General features: G+C 46.2%; 1 long non-coding RNA gene across 2 annotated transcripts; it reads left to right on the forward strand.

The window, feature by feature from the left end:
- The first annotated feature begins 10,612 nt into the window (after window positions 1-10,612).
- LOC127924510 (uncharacterized) lies at window positions 10,613-19,074 on the forward strand. 2 transcript variants are annotated; one of them, XR_008118011.1, is made up of 7 exons: window positions 10,613-10,672; window positions 10,813-10,859; window positions 13,888-13,934; window positions 14,217-14,545; window positions 16,129-16,222; window positions 17,346-17,486; window positions 18,230-19,074. It is a non-coding gene; the product is annotated as an uncharacterized LOC127924510 (long non-coding RNA). The 2 variants fall into 2 exon arrangements; XR_008118012.1 differs by lacking the exons at window positions 10,613-10,672; window positions 10,813-10,859; window positions 13,888-13,934; window positions 14,217-14,545; window positions 16,129-16,222 and adding an exon at window positions 11,897-12,111 and having other exon boundaries at window positions 17,064-17,486.
- Window positions 19,075-19,888: the final 814 nt, after the last annotated feature.

The raw sequence follows: 19,888 nt of genomic DNA on the forward strand, positions 1-19,888 counted from the left end.
GCTAAGTCAAGAGATCTAGAGTCAGGGTGGCCAGTATGTCCTGTTAAAACAGAAGCAGAGTCAGGATGGCCAGGATGTCCTGTTAAAACAGAAGCAGAGTCAGGATGGCCAGGATGTCCTGTTAAAACAGAAGCAGAGTCAGGATGGCCAGGATGTCCTGTTAAAACAGAAGCAGAGTCAGGATGGCCAGGATGTCCTGTTAAAACAGAAGCAGAGTCAGGATGGCCAGGATGTCCTGTTAAAACAGAAGCAGAGTCAGGATGGCCAGGATGTCCTGTTAAAACAGAAGCAGAGTCAGGATGGCCAGGATGTCCTGTTAAAACAGAAGCAGAGTCAGGATGGCCAGGATGTCCTGTTAAAACAGAAGCAGAGTCAGGATGGCCAGGATGTCCTGTTAAAACAGAAGCAGAGTCAGGATGGCCAGGATGTCCTGTTAAAACAGAAGCAGAGTCAGGATGGCCAGGATGTCCTGTTAAAACAGGAGCAGAGTCAGGATGTCCTGTTAAAACAGGAGCAGAGTCAGGATGTCCTGTTAAAACAGGAGCAGAGTCAGGATGTCCTGTTAAAACAGGAGCAGAGTCAGGATGTCCTGTTAAAACAGGAGCAGAGTCAGGATGTCCTGTTAAAACAGGAGCAGAGTCAGGATGTCCTGTTAAAACAGGAGCAGAGTCAGGATGTCCTGTTAAAACAGGAGCAGAGTCAGGATGTCCTGTTAAAACAGGAGCAGAGTCAGGATGTCCTGTTAAAACAGGAGCAGAGTCAGGATGTCCTGTTAAAACAGGAGCAGAGTCAGGATGTCCTGTTAAAACAGGAGCAGAGTCAGGATGTCCTGTTAAAACAGGAGCAAGTCAGGATGTCCTGTTAAAACAGGAGCAGATGTCCTGTTAAAACAGGATGTCCTGTTAAAACAGGAGCAGAGTCAGGATGTCCTGTTAAAACAGGAGCAGAGTCAGGATGTCCTGTTAAAACAGGAGCAGAGTCAGGATGTCCTGTTAAAACAGGAGCAGAGTCAGGATGTCCTGTTTCAGGATGTCCTGTTAAAACAGCAGAGCAGATGTCCTGTAAAACAGGAGCAGGATGTCCTGTTAAAACAGGAGCAGAGTCAGGATGTCCTGTTAAAACAGGAGCAGAGTCAGGATGTCCTGTTAAAACAGGAGCAGAGTCAGGATGTCCTGTTAAAACAGGAGCAGAGTCAGGATGTCCTGTTAAAACAGGAGCAGAGTCAGGATGTCCTGTTAAAACAGGATGTCCTGTTAAAACAGAGTCAGGATGTCCTGTTAAAACAGGAGCAGAGTCAGGATGTCCTGTTAAAACAGGAGCAGAGTCAGGATGTCCTGTTAAAACAGGAGCAGAGTCAGGATGTCCTGTTAAAACAGGAGCAGAGTCAGGATGTCCTGTTAAAACAGGAGCAGAGTCAGGATGTCCTGTTAAAACAGGAGCAGAGTCAGGATGTCCTGTTAAAACAGGAGCAGAGTCAGGATGTCCTGTTAAAACAGGAGCAGAGTCAGGATGTCCTGTTAAAACAGGAGCAGAGTCAGGATGTCCTGTTAAAACAGGATGTCCTGTTAAAACAGAGTCAGGATGTCCTGTTAAAACAGGAGCAGAGTCAGGATGTCCTGTTAAAACAGGAGCAGAGTCAGGATGTCCTGTTAAAACAGGAGCAGAGTCAGGATGTCCTGTTAAAACAGGAGCAGAGTCAGGATGTCCTGTTAAAACAGGAGCAGAGTCAGGATGTCCTGTTAAAACAGGAGCAGAGTCAGGATGTCCTGTTAAAACAGGAGCAGAGTCAGGATGTCCTGTTAAAACAGGAGCAGAGTCAGGATGTCCTGTTAAAACAGGAGCAGAGCAGATGTCCTGTTAAAACAGGAGCAGAGTCAGGATGTCCTGTTAAAACAGGAGCAGAGTCAGGATGTCCTGTTAAAACAGGAGCAGAGTCAGGATGTCCTGTTAAAACAGGAGCAGAGTCAGGATGTCCTGTTAAAACAGGAGCAGAGTCAGGATGTCCTGTTAAAACAGGAGCAGAGTCAGGATGTCCTGTTAAAACAGGAGCAGAGTCAGGATGTCCTGTTAAAACAGAATACAACAGGTGTAGTAGTCCTCACAGTGAAATGCTGAATACAACAGGTGTAGTAGACCTCACAGTGAAATGCTGAATACAACAGGTGTAGTAGACCTCACAGTGAAATGCTGAATACAACAGGTGTAGTAGACCTCACAGTGAAATGCTGAATACAACAGGTGTAGTAGACCTTACAGTGAAATGCTGAATACAACAGGTGTAGTAGACCTTACAGTGAAATGCTGAATACAACAGGTGTAGTAGACCTCACAGTGAAATGCTGAATACAACAGGTGTCCAGTGAAATGCTGAATACAACAGGTGTAGTAGCAGTGAAATGCTGAATACAACAGGTGTAGTAGTCCAGTGAAATGCTGAATACAACAGGTGTAGTAGACCTCACAGTGAAATGCTGAATACAACAGGTGTAGTAGACCCAGTGAAATGCTGAATACAACAGGTGTAGTAGACCTCACAGTGAAATGCTGAATACAACAGGTGTAGTAGACCTCACAGTGAAATGCTGAATACAACAGGTGTAGTAGACCTCACAGTGAAATGCTGAATACAACAGGTGTAGTAGACCTCACAGTGAAATGCTGAATACAACAGGTGTAGTAGACCTCACAGTGAAATGCTGAATACAACAGGTGTAGTAGACCTCACAGTGAAATGCTGAATACAACAGGTGTAGTAGACCTCACAGTGAAATGCTGAATACAACAGGTGTAGTTGACCTCACAGTGAAATGCTGAATACAACAGGTGTAGTAGACCTCACAGTGAAATGCTGAATACAACAGGTGTAGTAGACCTCACAGTGAAATGCCGAATACAACAGGTGTAGTAGACCTCACAGTGAAATGCCGAATACAACAGGTGTAGTAGACCTCACAGTGAAATGCTGAATACAGCAGGTGTAGTAGACCTTACAGTGAAATGCTGAATACAGCAGGTGTAGTAGACCTTACAGTGAAATGCTGAATACAACAGGTGTAGTAGACCTTACAGTGAAATGCCGAATACAACAGGTGTAGTAGACCTCACAGTGAAATGCTGAATACAACAGGTGTAGTAGACCTCACAGTGAAATGCTGAATACAACAGGTGTAGTAGACCTGACAGTGAAATGCTGAATACAACAGGTGTAGTAGACCTCACAGTGAAATGCTGAATACAACAGGTGTAGTAGACCTACAGTGAAATGCTGAATACAACAGGTGTAGTAGACCTCACAGTGAAATGCTGAATACAACAGGTGTAGTAGACCTCACAGTGAAATGCTGAATACAACAGGTGTAGTAGACCTCACAGTGAAATGCTGAATACAACAGGTGTAGTAGACCTCACAGTGAAATGCTGAATACAACAGGTGTAGTAGACCTCACAGTGAAATGCTGAATACAACAGGTGTAGTAGACCTCACAGTGAAATGCTGAATACAACAGGTGTAGTAGACCTCACAGTGAAATGCTGAATACAACAGGTGTAGTAGACCTCACAGTGAAATGCTGAATACAACAGGTGGTAGACCTCACAGTGAAATGCTGAATACAACAGGTGTAGTAGACCTCACAGTGAAATGCTGAATACAACAGGTGTAGTAGACCTCACAGTGAAATGCTGAATACAACAGGTGTAGTAGACCTCACAGTGAAATGCTGAATACAACAGGTGTAGTAGACCTACAGTGAAATGCTGAATACAACAGGTGTAGTAGACCTCACAGTGAAATGCTGAATACAACAGGTGTAGTAGACCTCACAGTGAAATGCTGAATACAACAGGTGTAGTAGACCTCACAGTGAAATGCTGAATACAACAGGTGTAGTAGACCTCACAGTGAAATGCTGAATACAACAGGTGTAGTAGACCTCACAGTGAAATGCTGAATACAACAGGTGTAGTAGACCTCACAGTGAAATGCTGAATACAACAGGTGTAGTAGACCTTACAGTGAAATGCTGAATACAACAGGTGTAGTAGACCTTACAGTGAAAGTGAATACAAAGGTGTAGTAGACCTCACAGTGAAATGCTGAATACAACAGGTGTAGTAGACCTCACAGTGAAATGCTGAATACAACAGGTGTAGTAGACCTCACAGTGAAATGCTGAATACAACAGGTGTAGTAGACCTCACAGTGAAATGCTGAATACAACAGGTGTAGTAGACCTTACAGTGAAATGCTGAATACAACAGGTGTAGTAGACCTCACAGTGAAATGCTGAATACAACAGGTGTAGTAGACCTCACAGTGAAATGCTGAATACAACAGGTGTAGTAGACCTACAGTGAAATGCTGAATACAACAGGTGTAGTAGACCTTACAGTGAAATGCTGAATACAACAGGTGTAGTAGACCTCACAGTGAAATGCTGAATACAACAGGTGTAGTAGACCTCACAGTGAAATGCTGAATACAACAGGTGTAGTAGACCTCACAGTGAAATGCTGAATACAACAGGTGTAGTAGACCTCACAGTGAAATGCTGAATACAACAGGTGTAGTAGACCTTACAGTGAAATGCTGAATACAACAGGTGTAGTAGACCTTACAGTGAAATGCTGAATACAACAGGTGTAGTAGACCTCACAGTGAAATGCTGAATACAACAGGTGTAGTAGACCTTACGGTGAAATGTTTACTTACGAGCCCCTCGTTAACCAACAATGCAGTTAAATAAATAAAAAATACTGATAAGAATAAGCGATAAAAGTAACAAGTAATTAAAGAGCAGCAGTTAAATAACAATAGAGAGACTATATACAGGGGGGGGGGTACTAGTACAGAGTCAATATGGAGGCTATATACAGGGGGGGTACCAGTACAGAGTCAATGTGGAGGCTATATACAGGGGGTACCAGTACAGAGTCAATGTGGAGGCTATATACAGGGGGTACCAGTACAGAGTCAATGTGGAGGCTATATACAGGGGGTACCGGTACAGAGTCAATGTGGAGACTATATACAGGGTGTTACGGTACAGAGTCAATGTGGAGGCTATATACAGGGGGTACCAGTACAGTCAATGTGGAGACTATATACAGGGGGGTACCAGTACAGAGTCAATGTGGAGACTATATACAGGGGGTACCAGTACAGAGTCAATGTGGAGACTATATACAGGGGGGTACCAGTACAGAGTCAATGTGGAGACTATATACAGGGGGTACCAGTACAGAGTCAATGTGGAGACTATATACAGGGGGGTACCAGTACAGAGTCAATGTGGAGACTATATACAGGGGGGTACCAGTACAGAGTCAATGTGGAGACTATATACAGGGGGTACCAGTACAGAGTCAATGTGGAGACTATATACAGGGGGTACCAGTACAGAGTCAATGTGGAGGCTATATACAGGGGGTACCAGTACAGAGTCAATGTGGAGGCTATATACAGGGGGTACCAGTACAGAGTCAATGTGGAGGCTATATACAGGGGGTACCAGTACAGAGTCAATGTGGAGACTATATACAGGGGGTACCAGTACAGAGTCAATGTGGAGACTATATACAGGGGGTACCAGTACAGAGTCAATGTGGAGACTATATACAGGGGGTACCAGTACAGAGTCAATGTGGAGGCTATATACAGGGGGTACCAGTACAGAGTCAATGTGGAGACTATATACAGGGGGTACCGGTACAGAGTCAATGTGGAGGCTATATACAGGGGGTACTGGTACAGAGTCAATGTGGAGACTATATACAGGGGGTACCAGTACAGAGTCAATGTGGAGACTATATACAGGGGGTACCAGTACAGAGTCAATGTGGAGGCTATATACAGGGGGTACCGGTACAGAGTCAATGTGGAGGCTATATACAGGGGGTACCGGTACAGAGTCAATGTGGAGGCTATATACAGTGGGTACCAGTACAGAGTCAATGTGGAGACTATATACAGGGGTACCAGTACAGAGCCAGTGTGGAGGCTATATACAGGGGGTACCGGTACAGAGTCAATGTGGAGACTATATACAGGGGGTACCAGTACAGAGTCAATGTGGAGACTATATACAGGGGGTACCAGTACAGAGCCAGTGTGGAGGCTATATACAGGGGGTACCAGTACAGAGTCAATGTGGAGTCTATATACAGGGGTACCAGTACAGAGCCAGTGTGGAGACTATATACATGGGGGGTGGGGTACAGAGTCAATATGCATGGGGGGGCACCGGTTAGTTGAGGTAATATGTACATGTAGGTAGAGTTATTAAAGTGACTAGATGATAACAGAGAGTAGCAGCAGTGTAAAAATGAACAGTTTGGCCATTGATTTATAGACCTAATTACATTGGAGTTTCCTCACTCTCCTCCATTTTCTCAGACAATTAGGGCGAAGGGCTGTTTCCGCCTCCCTGCTGCTGCCTCCGCCTCATTGTTCTCAATAGGCTGGTTTCATTTAGTTATTATGCACACAGCAACATGGGGGAAGGTGCCAATTCCACAGTTATTATGCACATAGCAACATGGGGAAAGGTGCCAATTCCACAGTTATTATGCACATAGCAACATGGGGAAAGGTGCCAATTCCACAGTTATTATGCACATAGCAACATGGGGAAAGGTGCCAATTCCACAGTTATTATGCACATAGCAACATGGGGAAAGGTGCCAATTCCACAGTTATTATGCACACAGCAACATGGGGAAAGGTGCCAATTCCACAGTTATGCACATAGCAACATGGGGAAAGGTGCCAATTCCACAGTTATTATGCACATAGCAACATGGGGAAAGGTGCCAATTCCACAGTTATTATGCACATAGCAACATGGGGAAAGGTGCCAATTCCACAGTTATTATGCACATAGCAACATGGGGAAAGGTGCCAATTCCACAGTTATTATGCACACAGCAACATGGGGAAAGGTGCCAATTCCACAGTTATTATGCACATAGCAACATGGGGAAAGGTGCCAATTCCACAGTTATTATGCACATAGCAACATGGGGAAAGGTGCCAATTCCACAGTTATTATGCACATAGCAACATGGGGAAAGGTGCCAATTCCACAGTTATTAAGCTTTGCACACACTTGGCATTCTCATTCACTGGTAGTGTATAACGTGAATCACCCATCAGTCTGAAAAAATGTAGCTTTTCATTTTTAGGTCATATCGCCCTGCCCTACACGGCTTTCATGTGGCCCTCCATGGAGGCCCGGCCCTACACGGGGTCCCACCGAGGCCCGGCCCTCCACCGAGGCCCTTGCCAGCCCTACCAACAGTTCTATTGAGCTTTGCACCAGGTTAACAGGTCATCGGGGTGGAGGCCTCAGTCAGCCACTTCAGATGCTTGGCAGGTACAAACATTCCACATCGTAGTCACTAACGTCCAGGCGACTCAAAGCTAACGTTTTATTTCTGACATCGTGTTGCCTTTCCCTTCAGGATGTGTTATTGTGTCTGTGGGGCTCATGATTTACGTTTTATTTCTGACATCGTGTTGCCTTTCCCTTCAGGATGTGTTATTGTGTCTGTGGGGCTCATGATTTACGTTTTATTTCTGACATCGTGTTGCCTTTCCCTTCAGGATGTGTTATTGTGTCTGTGGGGCTCATGATTTACGTTTTATTTCTGACATCGTGTTGCCTTTCCCTTCAGGATGTGTTATTGTGTCTCTGTGGCTCATGATTTACGTTTTATTTCTGACATCGTGTTGCCTTTCCCTTCAGGATGTATTATAGTGTCTGTGGGGCTCATGATTTACGTTTTATTTCTGACATCGAGTTGCCTTTACCTTCAGGATGTATTATTGTGTCTGTGGGGCTCATGATTTACGTTTTATTTCTGACATCGTGTTGCCTTTCCCTTCAGGATGTATTATTGTGTCTGTGGGGCTCATGATTTACGTTTTATTTCTGACATCGTGTTGCCTTTCCCTTCAGGATGTGTTATTGTGTCTGTGGGGCTCATGATTTACGTTTTATTTCTGACATCGTGTTGCCTTTCCCTTCAGGATGTGTTATTGTGTCTGTGGGGCTCATGATTTACGTTTTATTTCTGACATCGTGTTGCCTTTCCCTTCAGGATGTGTTATTGTGTCTGTGGGGCTCATGATTTACGTTTTATTTCTGACATCGTGTTGCCTTTCCCTTCAGGATGTGTTATTGTGTCTGTGGGGCTCATGATTTACGTTTTATTTCTGACATCGAGTTGCCTTTCCCTTCAGGATGTGTTATTGTGTCTGTGTGGCTCATGATTTACGTTTTATTTCTGACATCGTGTTGCCTTTCCCTTCAGGATGTGTTATTGTGTCTGTGGGGCTCATGATTTACGTTTTATTTCTGACATCGTGTTGCCTTTCCCTTCAGGATGTGTTATTGTGTCTGTGGGGCTCATGATTTACGTTTTATTTCTGACATCGTGTTGCCTTTCCCTTCAGGATGTGTTATTGTGTCTGTGGGGCTCATGATTTACGTTTTATTTCTGACATCGTGTTGCCTTTACCTTCAGGATGTGTTATTGTGTCTGTGGGGCTCATGATTTACGTTTTATTTCTGACATCGTGTTGCCTTTCCCTTCAGGATGTGTTATTGTGTCTGTGGGGCTCATGATTTACGTTTTATTTCTGACATCGTGTTGCCTTTCCCTTCAGGATGTGTTATTGTGTCTGTGGGGCTCATGATTTACGTTTTATTTCTGACATCGAGTTGCCTTTACCTTCAGGATGTGTTATTGTGTCTCTGTGGCTCATGATTTATGGCCTGGAATTGAGGATGGAAGTCAGTGGAGTTTTCGCCTACGATTTCATTATTTATTTTGTTTGTTGCATGATTCAATTTTAAACCTGTTTTTGATTTTTTTTTTCTACAATTTTAGTGCCCACACATATCCATCTTTCTTCTCCACGTGAAGTTTGCTGCCACCAGCTGTTTGAGCAAGATCGATCTGAGGTAGAAGAGAAACCTACCTAATAAAGTCCAACAGGCTTAACTTGCAATACCTGATGGTATTTATATGAAGACTGAATATCATCACAAAGCCACTACTAGCTGATTTTTAACCCGCAGTCCTTCAGGAGATGTGGGACGATCGATCTGTCGCAGTTCCAGCTCTGTTGTGACGCTCCATTATTTTAGTTTTTGAGACGTGATGGAAGGATTGGTGTGGCTGGGTGAAGGTTTAGAATACGTGACGGAAGGATTGGTGTGGCTGGGTGAAGGTTTAGAATACGTGACGTGATGGAAGGATTGGTGTGGCTGGGTGAAGGTTTAGAATACGTGACGTGATGGAAGGATTGGTGTGGCTGGGTGAAGGTTTAGAATACGTGACGTGATGGAAGGATTGGTGTGGCTGGGTGAAGGTTTAGAATACGTGACGTGATGGAAGGATTGGTGTGGCTGGGTGAAGGTTTAGAATACGTGACGTGATGGAAGGATTGGTGTGGCTGGGTGAAGGTTTAGAATACGTGACGTGATGGAAGGATTGGTGTGGCTGGGTGAAGGTTTAGAATACGTGACGTGATGGAAGGATTGGTGTGGCTGGGTGAAGGTTTAGAATACGTGACGTGATGGAAGGGTTGGTGTGGCTGGGTGAAGGTTTAGAATACGTGACGTGATGGAAGGATTGGTGTGGCTGGGTGAAGGTTTAGAATACGAGACGTGATGGAAGGATTGGTGTGGCTGGGTGAAGGTTTAGAATACGTGACGTGATGGAAGGATTGGTGTGGCTGGGTGAAGGTTTAGAATACGTGACGTGATGGAAGGATTGGTGTGGCTGGGTGAAGGTTTAGAATACGAGACGTGATGGAAGGATTGGTGTGGCTGGGTGAAGGTTTAGAATACGAGACGTGATGGAAGGATTGGTGTGGCTGGGTGAAGGTTTAGAATACGTGACGTGATGGAAGGATTGGTGTGGCTGGGTGAAGGTTTAGAATACGTGACGGAAGGATTGGTGTGGCTGGGTGAAGGTTTAGAATACGTGACGTGATGGAAGGATTGGTGTGGCTGGGTGAAGGTTTAGAATACGTGACGAAAGGATTGGTGTGGCTGGGTGAAGGTTTAGAATACGTGACGTGATGGAAGGATTGGTGTGGCTGGGTGAAGGTTTAGAATACGTGATGAAAGGATTGGTGTGGCTGGGTGAAGGTTTAGAATACGTGACGTGATGGAAGGATTGGTGTGGCTGGGTGAAGGTTTAGAATACGTGACGAAAGGATTGGTGTGGCTGGGTGAAGGTTTATAATACGAGACGTAATGGAAGGATTGGTGTGGCTGGGTGAAGGTTTAGAATACGAGACGTAATGGAAGGATTGGTGTGGCTGGGTGAAGGTTTAGAATACGAGACGTGATGGAAGGATTGGTGTGGCTGGGTGAAGGTTTAGAATACGAGACGTGATGGAAGGATTGGTGTGGCTGGGTGAAGGTTTAGAATACGAGACGTGATGGAAGGATTGGTGTGGCTGGGTGAAGGTTTAGAATACGAGACGTAATGGAAGGATTGGTGTGGCTGGGTGAAGGTTTAGAATACGAGACGTAATGGAAGGATTGGTGTGGCTGGGTGAAGGTTTAGAATACGAGACGTGATGGAAGGATTGGTGTGGCTGGGTGAAGGTTTAGAATACGTGACGTGATGAAAGGATTGGTGTGGCTGGGTGAAGGTTTAGAATACGTGACGTGATGGAAGGATTGGTGTGGCTGGGTGAAGGTTTAGAATACGAGACGTGATGGAAGGATTGTGTGGCTGGGTGAAGGTTTAGAATACGTGACGTGATGGAAGGATTGGTGTGGCTGGGTGAAGGTTTAGAATACGTGACGTGATGAAAGGATTGGTGTGGCTGGGTGAAGGTTTAGAATACGTGACGTGATGGAAGGATTGGTGTGGCTGGGTGAAGGTTTAGAATACGAGACGTGATGGAAGGATTGGTGTGGCTGGGTGAAGGTTTAGAATACGTGACGTGATGGAAGGATTGGTGTGGCTGGGTGAAGGTTTAGAATACGTGACGTGATGGAAGGATTGGTGTGGCTGGGTGAAGGTTTAGAATACGTGACGTGATGGAAGGATTGGTGTGGCTGGGTGAAGGTTTAGAATACGTGACGTGATGGAAGGATTGGTGTGGCTGGGTGAAGGTTTAGAATTACGTGACGTGATGGAAGGATTGGTGTGGCTGGGTGAAGCTTTAGAATACGAGACGCGATGGAAGGATTGGTGTGGCTGGGTGAAGGTTTAGAATACGAGACGTGATGGAAGGATTGGTGAAGGTTTAGAATACGTGACGAAAGGATTGGTGTGGCTGGGTGAAGGTTTAGAATACGTGACGTGATGGAAGGATTGGTGTGACTGGGTGAAGGTTTAGAATACGTGACGTGATGGAAGGATTGGTGTGGCTGGGTGAAGGTTTAGAATACGTGACGTGATGGAAGGATTGGTGTGGCTGGGTGAAGGTTTATAATACGTGACGTGATGGAAGGATTGGTGTGACTGGGTGAAGGTTTAGAATACGTGACGTGATGGAAGGATTGGTGTGGCTGGGTGAAGGTTTAGAATACGTGACGTGATGGAAGGATTGGTGTGGCTGGGTGAAGGTTTAGAATACGTGACGTGATGGAAGGATTTGTGTGGCTGGGTGAAGGTTTAGAATACGTGACGTGATGGAAGGATTTGTGTGGCTGGGTGAAGGTTTAGAATACGAGACGTGATGGAAGGATTGGTGTGGCTGGGTGAAGGTTTAGAATACGTGACGTGATGGAAGGATTTGTGTGGCTGGGTGAAGGTTTAGAATACGAGACGTGATGGAAGGATTGGTGTGGCTGGGTGAAGGTTTAGAATTACGTGACGTGATGGAAGGATTGGTGTGGCTGGGTGAAGGTTTAGAATACGTGTCGTGATGGAAGGATTGGTGTGACTGGGTGAAGGTTTAGAATTACGTGACATGATGGAAGGATTGGTGTGACTGGGTGAAGGTTTAGAATACGTGATGGAAGGATTGGTGTGGCTGGGTGAAGGTTTAGAATACGTGACGTGATGGAAGGATTGGTGTGGCTGGGTGAAGGTTTAGAATACGTGACGTGATGGAAGGATTGGTGTGACTGGGTGAAGGTTTAGAATACGTGACGTAATGGAAGGATTGGTGTGGCTGGGTGAAGGTTTAGAATACGAGACGTGATGGAAGGATTGGTGTGGCTGGGTGAAGGTTTAGAATACGTGACTTGATGAAATGATTGGTGTGGCTGGGTGAAGGTTTAGAATACGTGACGTGATGGAAGGATTGGTGTGGCTGGGTGAAGGTTTAGAATACGTGACTTGATGAAATGATTGGTGTGGCTGGGTGAAGGTTTAGAATACGTGACGTGATGGAAGGATTGGTGTGACTGGGTGAAGGTTTAGAATACGTGACGTAATGGAAGGATTGGTGTGGCTGGGTGAAGGTTTAGAATACGAGACGTGATGGAAGGATTGGTGTGGCTGGGTGAAGGTTTAGAATACGTGACGTGATGAAAGGATTTGTGTGGCTGGGTGAAGGTTTAGAATACGTGACGTGATGGAAGGATTGGTGTGGCTGGGTGAAGGTTTAGAATACGAGACGTGATGGAAGGATTGGTGTGGCTGGGTGAAGGTTTAGAATACGTGACGTGATGGAAGGATTGGTGTGGCTGGGTGAAGGTTTAGAATACGAGACGTGATGGAAGGATTGGTGTGGCTGGGTGAAGGTTTAGAATACGTGACGTGATGGAAGGATTGGTGTGGCTGGGTGAAGGTTTAGAATACGTGACGTGATGGAAGGATTGGTGTGGCTGGGTGAAGGTTTAGAATACGAGACGTGATGGAAGGATTGGTGTGGCTGGGTGAAGGTTTAGAATACGAGACGTGATGGAAGGATTGGTGTGGCTGGGTGAAGGTTTAGAATACGTGACGTGATGGAAGGATTGGTGTGGCTGGGTGAAGGTTTAGAATACGTGACGTGATGGAAGGATTGGTGTGGCTGGGTGAAGGTTTAGAATACGTGACGTGATGGAAGGATTGGTGTGGCTGGGTGAAGGTTTAGAATACGTGACGTGATGGAAGGATTGGTGTGGCTGGGTGAAGGTTTAGAATACGTGACGAAAGGATTGGTGTGGCTGGGTGAAGGTTTAGAATACGTGACGTGATGGAAGGATTGGTGTGGCTGGGTGAAGGTTTAGAATACGTGACGTGATGGAAGGATTGGTGTGGCTGGGTGAAGGTTTAGAATACGTGACGAAAGGATTGGTGTGGCTGGGTGAAGGTTTAGAATACGTGACGTGATGGAAGGATTGGTGTGGCTGGGTGAAGGTTTATAATACGAGACGTAATGGAAGGATTGGTGTGGCTGGGTGAAGGTTTAGAATACGAGACGTAATGGAAGGATTGGTGTGGCTGGGTGAAGGTTTAGAATACGAGACGTGATGGAAGGATTGGTGTGGCTGGGTGAAGGTTTAGAATACGAGACGTGATGGAAGGATTGGTGTGGCTGGGTGAAGGTTTAGAATACGAGACGTGATGGAAGGATTGGTGTGGCTGGGTGAAGGTTTAGAATACGAGACGTAATGGAAGGATTGGTGTGGCTGGGTGAAGGTTTAGAATACGAGACGTAATGGAAGGATTGGTGTGGCTGGGTGAAGGTTTAGAATACGAGACGTGATGGAAGGATTGGTGTGGCTGGGTGAAGGTTTAGAATACGTGACGTGATGAAAGGATTGGTGTTGCTGGGTGAAGGTTTAGAATACGTGACGTGATGGAAGGATTGGTGTGGCTGGGTGAAGGTTTAGAATACGAGACGTGATGGAAGGATTGGTGTGGCTGGGTGAAGGTTTAGAATACGTGACGTGATGGAAGGATTGGTGTGGCTGGGTGAAGGTTTAGAATACGTGACGTGATGAAAGGATTGGTGTGGCTGGGTGAAGGTTTAGAATACGTGACGTGATGGAAGGATTGGTGTGGCTGGGTGAAGGTTTAGAATACGAGACGTGATGGAAGAATTGGTGTGGCTGGGTGAAGGTTTAGAATACGTGACGTGATGGAAGGATTGGTGTGGCTGGGTGAAGGTTTAGAATACGTGACGTGATGGAAGGATTGGTGTGGCTGGGTGAAGGTTTAGAATACGTGACGTGATGGAAGGATTGGTGTGGCTGGGTGAAGGTTTAGAATACGTGACGTGATGGAAGGATTGGTGTGGCTGGGTGAAGGTTTAGAATACGTGACGTGATGAAAGGATTGGTGTGGCTGGGTGAAGGTTTAGAATACGTGACGTGATGGAAGGATTGGTGTGGCTGGGTGAAGGTTTAGAATACGTGACGTGATGGAAGGATTGGTGTGGCTGGGTGAAGGTTTAGAATACGTGACGTGATGGAAGGATTGGTGTGGCTGGGTGAAGGTTTAGAATACGAGACGTGATGGAAGGATTGGTGTGGCTGGGTGAAGGTTTAGAATACGTGACGTGATGGAAGGATTGGTGTGGCTGGGTGAAGGTTTAGAATACGTGACGTGATGGAAGGATTGGTGTGGCTGGGTGAAGGTTTAGAATACGAGACGTGATGGAAGGATTGGTGTGGCTGGGTGAAGGTTTAGAATACGAGACGTGATGGAAGGATTGGTGTGGCTGGGTGAAGGTTTAGAATACGTGACGTGATGGAAGGATTGGTGTGGCTGGGTGAAGGTTTAGAATACGTGACGTGATGGAAGGATTGGTGTGGCTGGGTGAAGGTTTAGAATACGTGACGTGATGGAAGGATTGGTGTGGCTGGGTGAAGGTTTAGAATACGTGACGTGATGGAAGGATTGGTGTGGCTGGGTGAAGGTTTAGAATACGTGACGAAAGGATTGGTGTGGCTGGGTGAAGGTTTAGAATACGTGACGTGATGGAAGGATTGGTGTGGCTGGGTGAAGGTTTAGAATACGTGACGTGATGGAAGGATTGGTGTGGCTGGGTGAAGGTTTAGAATACGTGACGAAAGGATTGGTGTGGCTGGGTGAAGGTTTAGAATACGTGACGTGATGGAAGGATTGGTGTGGCTGGGTGAAGGTTTATAATACGAGACGTAATGGAAGGATTGGTGTGGCTGGGTGAAGGTTTAGAATACGAGACGTAATGGAAGGATTGGTGTGGCTGGGTGAAGGTTTAGAATACGAGACGTGATGGAAGGATTGGTGTGGCTGGGTGAAGGTTTAGAATACGAGACGTGATGGAAGGATTGGTGTGGCTGGGTGAAGGTTTAGAATACGAGACGTGATGGAAGGATTGGTGTGGCTGGGTGAAGGTTTAGAATACGAGACGTAATGGAAGGATTGGTGTGGCTGGGTGAAGGTTTAGAATACGAGACGTAATGGAAGGATTGGTGTGGCTGGGTGAAGGTTTAGAATACGAGACGTGATGGAAGGATTGGTGTGGCTGGGTGAAGGTTTAGAATACGTGACGTGATGAAAGGATTGGTGTTGCTGGGTGAAGGTTTAGAATACGTGACGTGATGGAAGGATTGGTGTGGCTGGGTGAAGGTTTAGAATACGAGACGTGATGGAAGGATTGGTGTGGCTGGGTGAAGGTTTAGAATACGTGACGTGATGGAAGGATTGGTGTGGCTGGGTGAAGGTTTAGAATACGTGACGTGATGAAAGGATTGGTGTGGCTGGGTGAAGGTTTAGAATACGTGACGTGATGGAAGGATTGGTGTGGCTGGGTGAAGGTTTAGAATACGAGACGTGATGGAAGAATTGGTGTGGCTGGGTGAAGGTTTAGAATACGTGACGTGATGGAAGGATTGGTGTGGCTGGGTGAAGGTTTAGAATACGTGACGTGATGGAAGGATTGTGTGGCTGGGTGAAGGTTTAGAATACGTGACGTGATGGAAGGATTGGTGTGGCTGGGTGAAGGTTTAGAATACGTGACGTGATGGAAGGATTGGTGTGGCTGGGTGAAGATTTAGAATTACGTGACGTGATGGAAGGATTGGTGTGGCTGGGTGAAGGTTTAGAATACGTGATGAAAGGATTGGTGTGGCTGGGTGAAGGTTTAGAATACGTGACGTGATGGAAGGATTGGTGTGGCTGGGTGAAGGTTTAGAATATGAGACGTGATGGAAGGATTGGTGTGGCTGGGTGAAGGTTTAGAATACGAGACGCGATGGAAGGATTGGTGTGGCTGGGTGAAGGTTTAGAATACGTGACGTGATGGAAGGATTGGTGTGACTGGGTGAAGGTTTAGAATACGTGACGTAATGGAAGGATTGGTGTGGCTGGGTGAAGGTTTAGAATACGAGACGTGATGGAAGGATTGGTGTGGCTGGGTGAAGGTTTAGAATACGTGACGCGATGGAAGGATTGGTGTGGCTGGGTGAAGGTTTAGAATACGTGACGCGATGGAAGGATTGGTGTGGCTGGGTGAAGGTTTAGAATACGAGACGCGATGGAAGGATTGGTGTGGCTGGGTGAAGGTTTAGAATACGAGACGCGATGGAAGGATTGGTGTGGCTGGGTGAAGGTTTAGAATACGGGACGTGATGGAAGGATTGGTGTGGCTGGGTGAAGGTTTAGAATACGAGACGCGATGGAAGGATTGGTGTGGCTGGGTGAAGGTTTAGAATACGTGACTTGATGAAATGATTGGTGTGGCTGGGTGAAGGTTTAGAATACGTGACGTGATGGAAGGATTGGTGTGACTGGGTGAAGGTTTAGAATACGTGACGTAATGGAAGGATTGGTGTGGCTGGGTGAAGGTTTAGAATACGAGACGTGATGGAAGGATTGGTGTGGCTGGGTGAAGGTTTAGAATACGAGACGTGATGGAAGGATTGGTGTGGCTGGGTGAAGGTTTAGAATACGTGACGTGATGGAAGGATTGGTGTGGCTGGGTGAAGTTTTAGAATACGTGACGGAAGGATTGGTGTGGCTGGGTGAAGGTTTAGAATACGTGACGTGATGAAAGGATTGGTGTGGCTGGGTGAAGGTTTAGAATACGTGACGTGAAGGAAGGATTGGTGTGACTGGGTGAAGGTTTAGAATACGTGACGTGATGAAAGGATTGGTGTGGCTGGGTGAAGGTTTAGAATACGTGACGTGATGGAAGGATTGGTGTGACTGGGTGAAGGTTTAGAATACGTGACGTGATGAAAGGATTGGTGTGGCTGGGTGAAGGTTTAGAATACGTGACGTGATGGAAGGATTGGTGTGGCTGGGTGAAGGTTTAGAATACGTGACGTGATGGAAGGATTGGTGTGGCTGGGTGAAGGTTTAGAATACGTGACGTGATGGAAGGATTGGTGTGGCTGGGTGAAGGTTTAGAATACGTGACGTGATGGAAGGATTGGTGTGGCTGGGTGAAGGTTTAGAATACGTGACGTGATGGAAGGATTGGTGTGACTGGGTGAAGGTTTAGAATACGTGACGTGATGGAAGGATTGGTGTGGCTGGGTGAAGGTTTAGAATACGTGACGTGATGGAAGGATTGGTGTGACTGGGTGAAGGTTTAGAATACGTGACGTGATGAAATGATTGGTGTGGCTGGGTGAAGGTTTAGAATACGTGATGGAAGGATTGGTGTGGCTGGGTGAAGGTTTAGAATACGTGACGTGATGAAATGATTGGTGTGGCTGGGTGAAGGTTTAGAATACGTGATGGAAGGATTGGTGTGACTGGGTGAAGGTTTAGAATACGTGACGTGATGAAAGGATTGGTGTGGCTGGGTGAAGGTTTAGAATACGTGACGTGATGGAAGGATTGGTGTGGCTGGGTGAAGGTTTAGAATACGTGACGTGATGGAAGGATTGGTGTGGCTGGGTGAAGGTTTAGAATACGTGAAGAGATGGAAGGATTGGTGTGGCTGGGTGAAGGTTTAGAATTACGTGACGTGATGGAAGGGTTGGTGTGGCTGGGTGAAGGTTTAGAATACGTGACATGATGGAAGGATTGGTGTGGCTGGGTGAAGGTTTAGAATACGAGACATGATGGAAGGATTGGTGTGGCTGGGTGAAGGTTTAGAATACGTGTCGTGATGGAAGGATTGGTGTGGCTGGGTGAAGGTTTAGAATACGAGACGTGATGGAAGGATTGGTGTGGCTGGGTGAAGGTTTAGAATACGAGACGTGATGGAAGGATTGGTGTGGCTGGGTGAAGGTTTAGAATACGTGACGTGATGGAAGGATTGGTGTGGCTGGGTGAAGGTTTAGAATACGAGACGTGATGGAAGGATTGGTGTGGCTGGGTGAAGGTTTAGAATACGTGACGTGATGGAAGGATTGGTGTGACTGGGTGAAGGTTTAGAATACGTGACGTGATGGAAGGATTGGTGTGGCTGGGTGAAGGTTTAGAATACGTGACGTGATGGAAGGATTGGTGTGGCTGGGTGAAGGTTTAGAATACGAGACGTGATGGAAGGATTGGTGTGGCTGGGTGAAGGTTTAGAATACGTGACGTGATGGAAGGATTGGTGTGGCTGGGTGAAGGTTTAGAATACGTGACATGATGGAAGGATTGGTGTGGCTGGGTGAAGGTTTAGAATACGTGACGTGATGGAAGGATTGGTGTGGCTGGGTGAAGGTTTAGAATACGTGAGTATTGACAGACTTTAATCTGACCCTGTGGCTTTGAGAGAGGGAAAGAAGGACGTTTTGGGGGAATAGGCCTTTAGAAAGTGTCCGTTCTGTCCCTATAAAACGTGGACCGAATCCAGACGTTGGAAAAAGAAAACGATTTTTCAACAATATAAAATAAATGTATTGAACTTGGGAATCAAGTAAATGTATTGAAAATAAATGCAGTGTCCTGAGTCTTACCACTTAATGTAGCCGGTAGCGATGATGCTAATGAAAAGTCTTCTGGTAGATTAAAAGTTTCCCCCCCCCCAAAAAAAACCTTCTCAATTAAATGTTAAGTACGAAGTAGCCAATGTTCACCTGGCAGAATGACCTCGTGAATATTTTAATATATACAGTGGGTTTTCTGTTCAGACACCTCCTGTTGGTGGAGAGCACATTATACACTTTTTCTAACTTTTATTTCCGGCAATTCTATATATTTTTTTACCATCGATTGTAAATGTTATTTTTGTTGCAATTTTAAAAGCTCTTTTCAGAGACTCCCAACATCACAACTAAATCAGACGTTTTAGAGAACCAAGCGATAAAACACGTTGCCATGGGCTCGTTGCCATGGGCTCGTTGCCATGGGCTCGTTGCCATGGGCTCGTTGCCATGGGCTCGTGGGCCGTTGCCATGGGCTCGTTGCCATGGGCTCGTGGGCTCGTTGCCATGGGCCTTTCTGACAGGTCTGTTATTCAGACTAACGCTGTTCTAAGGACCCCCCCGGTCTGTTATTCCACATGGCTCCCTGGTCTGTTATTCCACATGGTTCCCTGGTCTGTTATTCCACATGGTTCCCTGGTCTGTTATTCCCCATGGCTCCCTGGTCTGTTATTCCACATGGTTCCCTGGTCTGTTATTCCACATGGTTCCCTGGTCTGTTATTCCCCATGGTTCCCTGGTCTGTTATTCCCCATGGTTCCACATGGCTCCCTGGTCTGTTATTCCACGTGGTTCCCTGGTCTGTTATTCCACGTGGTTCCCTGGTCTGTTATTCCACATGGTTCCCTGGTCTGTTATTCCACATGGTTCCCTGGTCTGTTATTCCCCATGGTTCCCTGGTCTGTTATTCCCCATGGTTCCCTGGTCTGTTATTCCCCATGGTTCCCTGGTCTGTTATTCCACATGGCTCCCTGGTCTGTTATTCCACATGGTTCCCTGGTCTGTTATTCCACATGGTTCCCTGGTCTGTTATTCCACATGGTTCCCTGGTCTGTTATTCCCCATGGTTCCCTGGTCTGTTATTCCCCATGGTTTCCTGGTCTGTTATTCCACATGGTTCCCTGGTC

The sequence above is a fragment of the Oncorhynchus keta genome, unplaced genomic scaffold (genome assembly GCF_023373465.1).
Source record: "Oncorhynchus keta strain PuntledgeMale-10-30-2019 unplaced genomic scaffold, Oket_V2 Un_contig_4167_pilon_pilon, whole genome shotgun sequence".
In the NCBI taxonomy this organism is placed as follows: domain Eukaryota; kingdom Metazoa; phylum Chordata; class Actinopteri; order Salmoniformes; family Salmonidae; genus Oncorhynchus; species Oncorhynchus keta.